Source organism: Ranitomeya variabilis, chromosome 4, assembly GCF_051348905.1.
Source record: "Ranitomeya variabilis isolate aRanVar5 chromosome 4, aRanVar5.hap1, whole genome shotgun sequence".
In the NCBI taxonomy this organism is placed as follows: domain Eukaryota; kingdom Metazoa; phylum Chordata; class Amphibia; order Anura; family Dendrobatidae; genus Ranitomeya; species Ranitomeya variabilis.
The window spans coordinates 633019755-633034502 of record NC_135235.1 but is presented as its reverse complement, the minus strand read 5'-3'; the positions used below and the strand labels follow the sequence as shown (position 1 = coordinate 633034502).

Below are 14748 nucleotides of genomic sequence, written 5' to 3'. Positions count from 1 at the left end.
CTGTCCAAACACTTGTTCAGCTTGTCCCAGCCAGGACTTCTCCCTGGCCCTATAGTCCATTATACCAAAAATGATACCTGTGCGAAACACAGAAAGGTTACAGCATAGAAAAATAAAATTGGTATATAACAACATATTTATCACTGATTAGTCATCACTATCGTTTGTTGTTTGTCATAGGACTTTATATCGACTAGTCGTCACCAAATACTAAAACAGGAGTGTGGAAACCACAGGGTGCATTATACTAATCAGACTGCCTATTGGGGGTGCATTATAATATACAGACTGCCTAGTGGGGGTGCATTATACTATACAGGCTGCCTAATGGGGGTGCATTAGTCTAATCAGACTGCCTAATGGGGGTGCATTATACAGTACTGGCTGCCTAATGGGAGTGCACTATACTGTACAGACTGCATAATGGGGGTGCATTATACTATACAGGCTGCCTAATGGGGGTGAATTATACAGTACTGGCTGCCTAATGAGCGTGCATTATACTGTAGACTGCCTAATGGGGTGCATTATATTGTACTGGCTGAGTAATCGGGGTGCAATATTCTATACAGACTGCCTAATGGTGCATTATACTATACAGGCTGCCTAATGGGGGTGCAATATTGTACTGGCTGCCTAATGGGGGTGCAATATACTATACTGGCTGCCTAATGGGGTGCGTTATATTGTACTGGCTGCCTAATGGGGGTGCATTATATTGTACTGGCTTCCTAATGAGGGTGCATTACACTAAACAGGCTGCCTAATGGTGGTGCATTACACTATTCTGGTTGCCTGTAGGGGGTGCATTATATTGTACTGGCTGCCTAATGGGGGTGCAATTTACTATACAGACTGCCTAATGGGGGTGCATTATACTATACAGACTGCCTAATGGGGATGCATTATACTATACAGACTGCATAATGGGGGTGCAACATACTATACAGACTGCCTAATGGGGGTGCATTATACTATACAGACTGCCTAATGAGGGTGCAACATACTATACAGGCTGCCTATGGGGGTGCATTATACTGTACTGGCTGCCTATGGGGAGTGCATTATACTGTACAGGCCTATGGGGAGTGCATTATACTATACAGGCGTATGGGGGTGCATTATACTGTACTGGCCTATGAGGAGTGCGTTATAATATACACGCCTAAGGGGAATGTATTATACTATACAGTCCTATGGGGAGTGCATAATACTATACAGACAAAAGAGGGTAGAAGCCAGCACTGCTTATGGTCAGAACGCAATACATAAAGTGCACATGCACATACTAATTTCTAACTGTATTTCAAAATGAGACATTTAGCAAACAATGAATCAATTCTTTGAGCTACCCCGCCACGTCACAGCATTCTCATAATGGGGCAGTCCTACTCTACGTTTTTTATATTCGCTGTGCCATAAAGGCCTCCTAAGAAGCAAGACCACATTAAATGCAAGCTGTACCTGTAGAGTAGGACTGCCCCATTATGAGAATGCCGTGAAGTGGCGGGGTGTCTCAAATAATTGATCAATTGTTTGCTAAATGTCTCATTTTTGAAACTCAGTTAGAAATCAATATGTGCATGTGCACTTTATGTTTTGTGTTCTGACCACAAGCAGCGCTGGCTTCTCCCTTTTTTACTTTGTTATTGGTTTGTGGTTGACCACCACTGTTGCCGTGCGCGCTGGGTTATGTACGCCATTCTTTCTAGTTTTTTTTCATGATTGACCTAGGCTGCTGTACACACATACAGCAGCCCTGCCCTGCCCTAGGCTTTGTTTGATTGTGCACCTGTGTCCAAGCCTGTCTCACCCTTCATCTGTGGTGCTGGTTAGGCAGTGTGGAGGTTGGACCTGAAATGTCTATGTCCAGACCTGGTCAACCTTTATCTGTGCTGTCCTCTCTGGTGCCATGGGAGTGATTCAGAAATGCTTCAGGTACAGCTTGCATTTAATGTGGTCTTGCTTTTTAGAGGCCGTAATGGCACAGCGAATATAAAAAATGTAGAGTAGGACTGCCCCATTATGAGAATGCCGTGAAGTGGCGGGGTGGCTCAAAGAATTGATCAATTGTTTGCTAAATGTCTCATTTATGAAACTCAGTTAGAAATCAATATGTGCATGTGCACTTTATGTTTTGTGTTCTGACCACAAGCAGCGCTGGCTTCTCCCCCTTTTTTACTTCATAATACTATACAGGCCTATGGGGAATGTATTATACTATACAAGCCTATAGGGAGTGCATTATACTATACAGGCCAATGGGGAGTGCACTATACTATACAGGCCTATGGGGAGTGCATTATACTATGCAGGCCTATGGGAAATGCATTATACTATACAGGCCTATGGAGAATTTATTATACTATACAAGCCTATAGGGAGTGCATTATACTATACAGGCCTATGGGGAGTGCATTATACTAGGCAGGCCTATAGGGAGTGCATTATACTATACAGGCCTATAGGGAGTGCATTATACTATACAGGCCAATGGGGAGTGCACTATACTATACAGGCCTATGGGGAGTGCATTATACTATGCAGGCCTATGAGGAATGCATTATACTATACAGGCCTATGGGGAATGTATTATACTATATTGAGGACTATTTGGCACATTATACTATATAGAGGCTATCTAGGGGGCCATCATACAGTGTGGGGATTAAAGTGAAGGGGCCATCCCACAGTGTTGAGGCCATCAAGCAGTTTGTGGGCTAGTAAGGGGTCAGTATACTGTGTGGGGTACATTACAGTGAGGCATCATGTTATGTGTAAGAGAGCATCATGCTGTGTATAGGGGAGCTGTAGAGGGGGAGACTCGGGACATTATTCAATGTTAAGTGGGCACTTATTGTTATAGGGGAACTCAGGTTACTGTGACTATCAAATGGGCACACAGGGCATTATTACTTTCTAGGGAGCAAAATGTGGACAGTTTTCTAGGGCACTTGCACCCGGCATTACTACATTATAGAGGGGTGCTTTAGAATTTAGAGGGCACAGAGAACCACACAGCAGGTGCAGTAATAGGGACACATATGGCAGCAGCATTGGGGTACCAGTAGGATGAGGAGTTTGTGCAGGTTGGGAATAGATGGTGACGTGCTGAAAATATGAGAAGTGAAATGTGCCTTTCTTGTATTCTCTGCAGGCAAGTCCTGGGAGGAAGAAGTTGTCATGTCGGTCTGGGCCAGATGGAAAAGACCAGAAAAGTGAACAGTTCCATCAGAAAGAACGTCAGTGGTAAGTCACCATCTGTAACTGTGCTGTGATCTCTTATATATTCTGTAGGACTGGTATTTACCACTGACCATATGGCAGTAATATCTATGTTTGTGTTTATATAGAGATTATCTTCAGTAACAGTGCGGTCATCTGCTGTGGTTTTCCTCCAATATTAGGGTGCGTCACCCAGTTGTAATCAAGGTTACCTGGTTAGGGGCCCACTCAGAAGCTTCACCCCCCCTGAACCAAAACCCTAGCCTACGCCTCTGGTTCACACATTGTGCTGCTGCTCCAGTAGACTTGGATGCAACACATTAAAAAAACACAAAAATTAGGCATTATATCTGCTGCAAAAACGCATCAAATAAGGATGTGGTAATGTGACTCACTTAGCTACTCAAAGAGGTAGACACAGGAATGTTTCTTCTCCTGGTTTATTCACATGCCATAAACCATTGCAGGGTTCAATAACACAAACGTGGCCTTTTAGGCAAAATGGGAAAACAAGAGATAATGCATAGTACAGTCCATATACCTGCAGGGATCCGCCCCCTAAGGGTACAATCAGAACAGTTGCACATAACCGCTACTATTGTGCTTCCTGCCTCCAGATCCACAGAGAAAAAATACTCAGTGGTCAGACATTTAACTTGTGGAGCCATACCCTTGGGGCCTTGGGAAGGATATATGGTGAGTGACTGCCCAACCATCTCTTACAAACACTCACAAAAAAGCCCAACCCTGTCATGGCTTATTAACCTCTATCAGCACATAACATGCTGTGGCAAAACTTCTGGGTTTTTACATCACGGAAGATGTCAATCTTCGCGATGCAAATCTTCCTTCACTTACATTAACAATAACCTTGTCACATATCCCCCCTCTGCCCAAAATCAGGGGTTTTGGCACCTAACAGGGTTACCGTATTACCGTGTAACTTGCCAGGTCAATGCCCTACGTGGAAGCTAAAGTCATGGAGGTCTAAGAACCATCTCAGAGCTGCATGGTTTGACACTAGTTTGAATCTACAGCCTAGTAGGTAATACTTGAGTCTATCCACGGTCCATTTTATGGCTAAACACTCTCAACAGCTGCATAATTTTTCTCACAGGAAGAGAGCTTCCAGCTATTATACGGGATGTGATGTTCTTCACCATTTATCTCTTGAGACAGCACGGCTCCCAACCCAACTTTGGAAGCATCTGCCTGGACGACAAATTCTTTGCTGAAGTCCGATGCGACCAGGACCGGTTGTTTACATAGGGCCACCTTCAGCTGTTGGAATGGCATCTGTTTCAGCAGTCCATTTGGCTACCATCGATTTGGTGCCTTTAAAGAGATCTGCAGAGGTGTGGCAATCATGGCGAAATTTGGGATAAACTGCTGGTAATACTCCACAATTCCAAGAGATGCCCTCATCTGCTTCTTGAAAAGCTGTTGCTGCCACTTCTGGATTGCCTCAACCTTGTTTACTTGTGGATTGATTTTGCCTCTCATGATGATATAGCCTAAGTATTTAGCCTCTTCATTCCCCATGGCACATTTTTTTGCATTTTTTTTGAATTTGTGTTAAACCCCACCTTTCTTAGAGCCTCCAGAATCTCCTGTACCTTTGGAAGATGTCTACTCCAGTCTGGTCTGAAGACCACAATGTCATCCAGATAGGCTGCGGCATACTTCTTATGCAGAGCTAGGATCTGATCCATGGCCCTCCAGAAAGTGTCTGGGGCACCCTGCAGTCCAAAAGGCATTCTGTTATATTGAAACCACCCGTAAGGTGTTGAGAAGGCTGTCGTCGCCTTGGCACTCTTGGCCATGGGGATTTGCCAGTAGTTCTTCAGGTTGAGGGTGGTAATCTACCTTCCAATGAATTCATCAGGGCATCGTGTGCACATCAAATTTGGACACTTCATTGAGCCTGCGGTAGTCGTTGCAAAACTGCCACCCCCCCATCAGGCTTTGGTATGAGAACGATGTGACTTGACCATACCCTTTTTTGACTACAGTCTGTTTTTATGGCTACTCTGGCCAGAGGGTAGTTCTTGGCGTCTCCGTGTATACAATGAACGTCCACAAATACAACGAACGCCAACGAACACTCACAAACTAAAATGTTTCTATTCATAAACTAAAATGTTTCTATACAAATGCACAAAGCATGGGCAACAAACAAGGAGAACTGGAACCACTAACACAGGAAAAGAAATATGATGTCATTGGAATCACTGAAACTTTGTGGGACGATATACATGATTGGAATACAAGGCTAGAAGGATACAATTTATTTGCAAGAAACAGACTTGATAAACGAGGAGGTGTCGCATTGTATGTTAGAAAAGGGTATACCTGCACAGAGATTGAAGCTTCAGAGACTGGGAGTTCGGTGGAAACTGTTTGGGTAAGAATACAGGGAGAGAACAACGGAAAGGACACCATTGTAGGCATTTACTACAGGCTGCCTGTGCAAGCTGAAGATATAGATGAACTCTTTATGCATCAAATGGCCAAGTTCTCCAAAAATTATGACATAGTGAATTATGAGTGAATAATAGCAAATTCTTATCCTCTCTTGCTGACAACTTTATCTTCCAAAAGGTAGGGGAGAAAACAAGGGGATCTGGTACCTTGGATCTAATCCTTATAAACAGGGAGGAATTGGTTGAGGAGGTAAGAGTGGCTGGGACCCTAGGCGGTAGCGACCATGCTATTTTAGAATTTTGGATAACTAGAGGAGGAAGACCTGTAAAGACTCAGACTTCAAGGTTAGATTTCAGAAAGGCAGATTTTAAGTGACTCAAAAAAAAGAATCGGAGCGATCCAATGATTGGATATCCTTCCGGACAAAAATGTCCAGGAAGGATGGGAAATCTTGAAAAATGTGATTCTCAAAGCACAATTGTTAACAATACCAAAAAGAGGGAAGAATACAAAGCATTTAAAGAAACCAGGATTGATGAAAACAGAACTTAAACACATGCTAAAAACGGAGAGAGAAAGGTTTATCAAATGGAAAGAGGGAAAGCATATCTAAAGAAGAATATAATGCTGTCTGCAGAACCTGCAGGGCACGAATCAGATTATCTAAACCTGACAATGAATTAAGGCTTGTAAGAGAAGTCAAAAGCAATAAAAAAGGATTTTGGGATATGTCAAAAGTAAAAGAAAAGTCAAAGATGCTATAGGATTTTTACAGGATGAAAATTATGAAAATGGTAAGAAAGGATGTTGAGAAGGCAGAGCTTTTAAATTCCTATTTTGCATCTGTTTTCTCTCAGAAAGGAAATGTATACTAATAGATCATAAACTGAACATGAGTCAACAGTGTGATACAGCAGCAAAAAAAAGGCAAATGCAATTCTGGGATGTATTAACAGAAGCATACAGTCTATTTCACGTGGAGTCATTATTGCCCTCTATTCCTCTTTGGTCAGACCTCATCTGGAATACTGTGTCCAGTTTTGGGCACCACATTTAAAAAAAAAGACATCAACAAACTGGAGCAAGTTCAAAGAAGAGTGACCAGAATGGTGATTGGTCTGCAAACCATGTCCTATGAGGAACATTTACAGGATTTGGGAATGTTTAGCTTGCCAAAAAGAAGACTGAGAGGAGACTTAATAGCTGTCTACAAATATCTCAAGGGCTGTCACACTGTAGAAGGATCATCTTTATTCTCATTTGCACAAGGAAAGACTAGAAGCAATGGGATGAAACTGAATGGGAGGAGACACAGATTAGATATTAGAAAAAACCTTTTGACTTTTAGGGTGATCAATGAGTGGAACAGGCTATGACCAGAGGTGGTGAGCTCTCCTTCAATGGAAGTCTTCAAGCAGAGGCTGGACAGACATCTGTCTGGGATGATTTAGTGAATCCTGCCTTGAGCATTGGGTTGGACCAGATGACCCAGGAGGACCCTTCCAACTCTACCATTCTATGATTCTATAATTTGTCAGGGATCAACTGGTGAGGAAGGATAGCAGTGATCAGGCTCATCAGACTTCCCGAGTCTAAGTACCATTGCATCATTAAATGACACGGCACACGACTGCGGCTCCTTGCCGGGTGGACAGTCCACATAAGGGTAATTGGAACAACTCCGCCCTTGGTTGCAGTCCTTTAGTTCCGGGGACATATGACACTGGGCGACTGTGTCCAGGATTGTGACATTGCCAACAACCACTCACTTACAAGCCGATCCCTGTCATGGATGGTTAACCTCTCTTGGCACATAACATAAACTTCTGGGTTTTCACATCACAGAAGATAGCAATCTTTGTTATACATACTGTATCTCCACTCACTTACATCGACAATGACTCTGTCACAAGGTATAAAAAACCACAGCGAGTGTGCAATAACCAGAGAAGGGTAGTTGGGTGAGGAAAATGTGCAGAAAAGGGAAAAAAAATACAGTATTCACGATATTCACGGCCTTACAGACACAAAGCGCCAGATGTGAAGATTCTGGAACATGAGAAAGTTCACTCTGCTCCGACTGTGAATGATGAACACAAATAACTCCATAGGTCCCAACCGTCCCGGATACAGCGGACAGGCCCGGATTTGGGTCTCTGCCCTGCAGTCTCAGGGGTCTGCTGAATGCCCCTCACTGCCCTTATGCTCCCTCTGACATTTCAGAAAGCAGTGGGAAATGTCTGTTTCTGGGGGGTGGGCGCTAGGGGGTTACAAACATTTGTCCGCTGCTGAGGAGATTTTTTCCCTCATTCTATTCTGTGACCCTTTGTAGTTCTGCTTCCAGGACCTGTGATGACCTCACAGTCATGTGATCAGTCACATGGGGGGAGGAGCAGGATGGGGGCTTGTAGGAAGAGAAGGGTTTTCTGTGTTGAAAATGGCGACATGTAAGAGCTGAGGGGAGAAGTCTGCACTGGTGAGCGGTAATGGGGGAGCAGGGACTGTGTGATAGAGGGGACAGGACTCAGTCCTGGGGGGCACCGGGACTCTGCACATTAGGGTACAGCCGGCTCCACATGAGAAAGCCAAATCCTAGCGGAGAAAATCACCACATCCTATCAATCACTAGAATTCAGTCACAGCCATATACCTAATTTGTGCCTCTGCAGGTGGAGGTCTATGCATGGAGAGCCTGTGTGTTGTGACTGTTACACAGTCGCGACACATGCAGCTGCGGCAGGGGCTGACTGGCCCAGGTGGCAAAGAGGCAAATGCCCCCCGGGCCGCTCCCCCAGCAGCTGTTCAGGGCCGGCTGCCTGGTGGTGGCTACAGCCACACAGCAAATTGTGGGCAGCCATGTCCGCTGTACTGTGATGCGGTCGGCAGCAGACACAGCCACCATCACAGTTAGCGCACACGTCTGCGCTGGGGCCAGCAGCTATGCTTAGCTGTCACCTTGACAGCTGTGCAGCTACTGCTCCCTTCATGTTCTCTATACTTCCAGGTTAGGTGTTGGGCATGCGCGATGGCGTCCTCACGCACACGCCGACATGACCCGGATGCTAGAAGCAGAGAGGCACTGCAGGGGAGCGACTGGTGAGGTAAGTATGAAGAACTTTTTTGTTTTCTTTATAAAATAAATTTAATGGTGTGTAACTGCAAGTTATGAAGTGGGGGGTGTAAGGAGGCTGCATATGATGGAATTTGGGGGTTAAAGGAGACTGCACATGATGGAGTGAGGGGGTAAGTGGGGCTGCACATGATGAAGGTTGAGTGGGGCTATACATGATGGAGTGGGGCTGCACATGATGAAGGAGGAGTGTGGCTGCACATGATAGTTTAGTGGATAAAGGAGACTGCACATGATGAAGTGGGGAGAGTCGGGATGTACATGATGGAATGGGGCAGCACATGATGATGTGGGGGTAAGGGGGATTGCGCATGATGAAGGGGGAGTGGGGCTGCACATGAAGTGGAGGTAAGGGGGACTGCACATGATGAATTGGGGGGTAAGGGGGACTGCACATGATGAATTGGGGGTTAAAGGGGACTGCACATGATGAAGTGGGGGGTAAGGTGATCTGCACATGAAGTGGGGGGTAATGGGGACTGCAAATGATAAAGTGGAGTGTAAGATGGACTGCACATGAAGTGGGGGGTAAGGGTGACTGAACATGATGAAGTGGGGGGTAAGGGAACTGCACATGATGAAGTGGGAGAAGGGGACTGCAGGACTGCACATGATGAAGTGTGTCTGATGGGGGACTGCTCATGATGAAGTGGGGGGTAAGGGGACTGCACATGATGAAGTGGGGGGGGGTAAGGGGACTGCACATGATGAAGTGGGAGAAGGGGACTGCAGGACTGCACATGATGAAGTGTGTGATGTGGGACTGCTCATGATGAAATGGAAGGGGGATAGGGGGCTGCAAATGATGAAGGGGCACTGCAGATGAATTGAGGGGGTGATAGGGGACTGCAATGAATGAAGTAAGGGGACTTCAAATTAAAGTGGGGGGACTGCAAAATGATAAATTCAGTGTGAGGGACAGGGGACAGCAATTTAATTGAAGGTGGGGGTGGGGAGAGCAAATGATCAATTGAAGAGAGGGTGGGGAGAGCAAATGATGATCTAGGGGAAGAACAAATAATGAATTTTAAGGGTGGGGGAGTAAATGATGTATTGAATGTGGGGTAGAGCAGTTGATAATGAATAGAGGGTGAGAGAGAAAGACATGACAATGAATTGGGGCGGGAGGGGCATGTAACTATAATGAATCGGGGTTAGGGTTAGAGTGGTAGGTACAGAGTGGGGGGCGTTGAGGATGAAGTGACTGGTAATGAATTGGGGGAAAGAGTACAGGTGCTAATTAATTTCTATATTAAATGGGGAAAGTGGCTATTTATAGTTAGTGGGTGCACAGTGGTGGATTATAATTTATATTTGGAATGGTCAGTTAATAATAATAATTATGATAATTTTATTTCTATAGTGCCAACACTTTACATTTTAGAGGGGACTTGTACAGACTGGACATTAAGCATAACAATAAACACGTAGATCAACAGATACCAAAAGGAATGAGGGCCCTGCTCGCAAGCTTACAATCTATGAGGTTGCATAATAACCAATTATATATTGTTTGTGGGTGCTCCTCTGTATTTAGATGTCTAGTGTACACCATGTTCCAAATTATTATGCAAATTGGATTTAAGTGTCATAAAGATTTAATTGTTTTGTTTTTCAAATAAACTCGTGGATGGTATTGTGTCTCAGGGCTCAATGGATCACTAAAATCAATCTTAAACACATGTGATCGTTAGTTTTCCAGGTGATTCTAATTAAAGAAAAACTACTTAAAAATGATGTTCCACATTATAAAGCAGACCACAGGTTTCAAGCAATATGGGAAATAAAAAGGATCTCTCTGCTGCTGAAAAGCATTAAATAGTGCAATGCCTTGGTCAAAAGTGATCATCATACTGTGAAGAAATTTGCGACTGAAACAGAGCACAGACAGAGTTCATGCAGATAAAGGCATAATGAGGAAGATTTCTGCCAGACAAATTCATTGGATAAAGAGAGCAGCTGCCAAAATACCATTACAAAGCAGCAAACAGTTATTTGAAGCTGCTAATGCCTCTGGAGTCCCTTGAACCTGAAGGTGTAGGATCCTTCAAAGGCTTGCTGTGGTGCACAAACCTACTATTCGGCCACCCCTAAACAGTGTTCACAAGCAGAAATGGTTGCATTGGGCCCACACATACATGAAGACTAATTTCCAAACAGTCTTGTTTACTGATGAGTGTCGAGCAACCCTGGGTGGTCCAGATGGATGGAGTAGTGGATGGTTGGTGTATGGCCACCATGTCCCAACAAGGCTGCGACGTCAGCAAGGAGGTGGAGGAGTAATGTTTTGGGCTGGAATCATGGGGAAACAGCTGGAAGGGCCCCTTAAGGTACCTGAAGGTGTGAAAATGACCTCGGCAAAGTATATAGAGTTTCTGACTGACAACTTTCTTCCATGGTATAAAAATTAGAATTGTACCTTCAGGAGCAAAATCATCTTCATGCTGACAATGCCCCATCTCATGCATGACAATGAATACCTCTGAGTAATTGGCTGCTATGGGCATAAAAGGAGATAAACTCATGGTGTGGCCACCATCTTCCCCTGACCTCAACCCTATAGAGAACCGTTAGAGGATCATCAAGCAAAAGATCTATGAGGGTGGGAGGCAGTACACATCCAAACAGCAGCTCTGGGAAGCTATTCCAACTTCATGCAAAGAAATACAAGCAGAAACTCTCCAAAAACTCACAAGTTAAATGGAGGCGAGAATTGTGAAGGTGACATCAATGAAGGGTCCCTATGGTAACATGTGACTTGGCCAGTTAGGATGTTTTGGAGTTAACCCCTTCACGACCTTTGACGCATACGCTGCGTCATGAAAGTCTGTGCCTTCCCGACCTATGACGCAGCGTATGCGTCATGGAGGGATCGCGTCCCTGCAGATCGGGTGAAGGGGTTAACTCCCATTTTACCCGATCTGCAGAGACAGGGGGAGTGGTGCTTCAGCCCAGGGGGGGTGGCTTCACCCCCCCCGTGGCTACGATCGCTCTGATTGGCTGTTGAAAGTGAAACTGCCAATCAGAGCGATTTGTAATATTTCACCTAAAAAACTGGTAAAATATTACAATCCAGCCATGGCCGATGCTGCAATATCATCGGCCATGGCTGGAAATACTAAAGTGACCCCCCCCACACCCACCGATCGCCCCCCCAGTCCTCCGTTATGGGGTCTGGTCCCCTCCGTCCGCCTGCCGGCTCCCCCGTCCTCCTGTCCGCTCCCTCCTTGCTCAGATCCCCCCCCCCCTGTGCTCCGATCACCCCCCCTGTGCTCCGATCCACCCCCCCACCACCCCTTCATACTTACCGATCCTCCCGGTGTCCGGCCGTCTCCTCGCTGGGCGCCGCCATCTTGGAAAATGGCGGGCGCATGCTCAGTGCGCCCGCCGAATCTGCCAGTCGGCAGATTCCTTACAAGTACATTTTGATCGCTGTGGTAGGTTCTATCACAGCGATCAAAATAAAAAAAATAATAAATAACCCCCCCCTTTATCACCCCCATAGGGACAATAATAAAATAAATAAATTTTTTTTTTTTTTTCCACTAGGGTTAGGGTTAGAACTAGGGTTAGAACTAGGGGTAGGGTTAGGGTTACGGGTAGGGTTAGGGGTAGGGTTTTGGCATGTGCACACAGAGCGGATCGGCCGCGGATCCGCAGCGGATTGGCAGCGGATCCGCAGCGGATTGGCCGCGGATCTGCAGCGGATCGGTAGCGGATTGTCCGCGGATCCGCAGCGGATTGGCCGCGGATCCGCAGCGGATTGGCCGCGGATCCGCAGCGGATTGGCCGCGGATCCGCAGCGGATCGGTAGCGGATTGGCCGCGGATCCGCAGCGGATTGGCCGCGGATCCGCAGCGGATTGGCCGCTGCGAATTCGAAGCAGTTTTCCATCAGGTTTACAGTACCATGTACACCTAAGGAAAACCAAATCCGCTGTGCCCATGGTGCGGAAAATTCCGTGCAGAAACGCTGCGTTGTATTTTCCGCAGCTTGTCAATTCTTTGTGCGGATTCCGCAGCGTTTTACACCTGTTCCTCAATAGGAATCCGCAGGTGAAATCCGCACAAAAAAACACTGGAAATCTGCTGTAAATCCGCAGGTAAAACGCAGTGCCTTTTACCTGCAGATTTTTAAAAAATCGTGCGGAAAAATCTCACACGAATCCGCAACGTGGGCACATAGCCTTAGGGTTAGGGTTGGAATTAGAGTTAGGGTTGGAATTAGGGCTAGGGTTTGAAATAGGGTTAAGATTAGGCTTGTGGTTAGGGTTACGGATAGGGTTAGGGGTGTGTTGGGGTTACAGTTGTGGTTAGGGTTGGGATTAGGGTTACGGTTGGGATTAGGGTTAGGATTAGGGTTGGAATTAGGGTTACGGGTGTGTTGCGGTTAGGGTTGTGGTTAGGGGTGTGTTGGGGTTAGGGTTGAAGTTAGAATTGAGGGGTTTCCACTGTTTAGGCACATCAGGGGTCTCCAAACGCAACATGGCGCCACCATTGATTCCAGCCAATCTTGCGTTCAAAAAGTCAAATGGTGCTCCCGCCCTTCCAAGCCCCGACGTGCGCCCAAACAGTGGTTTACCCCCACATTTGGGGTACCAGCGTACTCAGGACAAACTGGGCAACAACTGTTGGGGTCCAATTTCTCCTGTTACCCTTGCAAAAATAAAAAATTACTTGCTAAAACATAATTTTTGAGGAAAGAACAATTATTTTTTATTTTCACGGCTCTGCGTTACAAACTTCTGTGAAGCACTTGGGGGTTGAAAGTGCTCACCACACATCTAGATAAGTTCCTTCGGGGGTCTAGTTTCCAAAATGGGGTCACTTGTTGGGTGTTTCTACTGTTTAGGCACATCAGGGGCTCTGCAAATGCAATGTGACGCCCGCAGACCATTCCATCAAAGTCTGCATTTCAAATGTCACTACTTCCCTTCCGAGCCCTGACGTGCGCCCAAACAGTGGTTTACCCCCACATGTGGGGTATCAGCGTACTCACAACAAACTGGGCAACAAATATTGGGGTCCAAATTCTCCTGTTACCCTTGTGAAAATAAAAAATTGCTTGCTAAAACATCTTTTTTGAGGAAAGAAAAATGATTTTTTATATTCACGGCTCTGCGTTGTAAACTTCTGTGAAGCACTTGGGGGTTGAACGTGCTCACCACACATCTAGATAAGTTCCTTGGGGGGTCTAGTTTCCAAAATGGGGTCACTTGTGGGGGGTTTCTACTGTTTAGGCACATCAGGGGCTCTGCAAATGCAATGTGACGCCCGCAGACCATTCCATCAAAGTCTGCATTTCAAATGTCACTACTTCCCTTCCGAGCCCTGACGTGCGCCCAAACAGTGGTTTACCCCCACATATGGGGTATCAGCGTACTCACAACAAACTGGGCAATAAATATTGGGGTCCAAATTCTCCTGTTACCCTTGTGAAAATAAAAAATTGCTTGCTAAAACATCTTTTTTGAGGAAAGAAAAATGATTTTTTATTTTCACGGCTCTGCGTTGTAAACTTCTGTGAAGCACTTGGGGGTTGAACGTGCTCACCACACATCTAGATAAGTTCCTTGGGGGGTCTAGTTTCCAAAATGGGGTCACTTGTGGGGGGTTTCTACTGTTTAGGCATATCAGGGGCTCTGCAAACGTAACATGATGCCCGCAGACCATTCCATCAAAGTCTGCATTCTAAAACGTCACTACTTCCCTTCCGAGCCCCGGCATGTGCCCAAACAGTGGTTTACCCCCACATATGGGGTATCAGCGTACTCAGGAGAAACTGGACAACATCTTTTGGGGTCGAATTTCTCCTGTTACTCTTGCAAAAATAAAAAATTCTGGGCTAAAAAAATATTTTTGAGGAAAGGAAACACATTTATTATTTTCACGGCTCTGTGTTATAAACTTCTGTGAAGCACTTGGGGGTTCAAAGTGCTCACCACACATCTAGATAAGTTCCCTTGGGGG

General features: G+C 45.6%; 1 protein-coding gene across 1 annotated transcript in view; it reads left to right on the top strand.

Moving 5' to 3' along the window:
- Positions 1-8052: 8052 nt before the first annotated feature.
- Positions 8053-14748, top strand: part of LOC143768150 (uncharacterized) — a 94149-nt gene continuing 87453 nt past the window's right edge. The window contains exon 1 of the mRNA XM_077256837.1: positions 8053-8125. The gene's annotated coding sequence lies outside the window, so the exon portion shown is untranslated. The remainder of the gene's footprint in view (positions 8126-14748) is intronic.